The following is a 1,106-nucleotide window of genomic DNA, read 5'->3' on the forward strand; positions in this document are numbered from 1 at the left end:
TTTGCAGTAATGAAAGACAAACATATAGAAAAGAGCAGATTAAATGAGAATTTGGTCACAAATGTTATATATTGTATATCTGAAATATTTAGGTGGAGCTGGAGAACCAGACACAGGACTTGTAGGAGAGCTGTACACATATGGAAAAAGCTGCAAAAATAATTATTATTTTTTTTTCTAGTGGCATTGAATTCCTGTTTTGGGGTAACTTAAACAAGGCCTGAATTTCCTCTCACTGTATAGAACTTACGTGCTTAACACCACTGGGAAGTAATGAATGATAAACAGGATATGAAACAGCAGTTCGGTCTTACCAAGGAAAGCTGCTTTGGCCATGTTCATAATTTGGGTACTGTCAGGCCCTGAAAATATTTTGGTGCAATATTCAGTGGTGCAAAAGCCAGAGCTGGTGCCTGGGCCCTAAGAACCTGACACTTAATTTTTTTTTTTCCCCCAAACAATCTAATCTGTAGGCAAGAAAAGCTTGAACTTAGCACCAAGAAATAAACCTGAACCCAAGACACCTTTATAATACAAGGGCCAAAAAGATCTTGTGCAAGTTGTGGAGGAAATTCTGCCATTGCACAAAATTTTCTGTCTGAGAGGAGGGGGATGCCAAAACCCAGAAACTCCATCTCTAAGAGTCCCAAAGGGAATCCCACACTGCCAGACCCAAATCCTTGGAAAACCAGGAGGGGTGAATGCAGCACAGAGAATTCCTGCTTCCCAAACCACCCCAAAACCCACACTGGTGTCCCAGCTCCCTGCTTTGCTTTTTTCTGGGACATGTTCATCATTTTGCACTGGCCAGGTGCACGGAGGTGAATCCAACACTGCGGGGTATTGGTTTCTCTGGGTCTGGATTGAAGGCACTTGAGGTGGTATTTCATGTTTTACTCAGGTGTTTATTATTTCTTATCAGTCAAACAGACTCAAAACTGTGAATTTGGCAGCGAGGCACAAAATGGCTACAATCTCTTGTTCCAAGGTCTTGTAAGACTAAACGGGGGGGGATGCTCAGGGAGCTTCGGGGCTCTCGGGGCGGGCCTTGGGCAGGTGGGGGCGGGCAGAGCCTCGGCTTTTGGCAGCATCACAACAGGCAGAGG

The sequence above is a fragment of the Passer montanus genome, unplaced genomic scaffold (genome assembly GCF_014805655.1).
Source record: "Passer montanus isolate IOZ18808 unplaced genomic scaffold, ASM1480565v1 scaffold59, whole genome shotgun sequence".
Taxonomy (NCBI): Eukaryota; Metazoa; Chordata; class Aves; order Passeriformes; family Passeridae; genus Passer; species Passer montanus.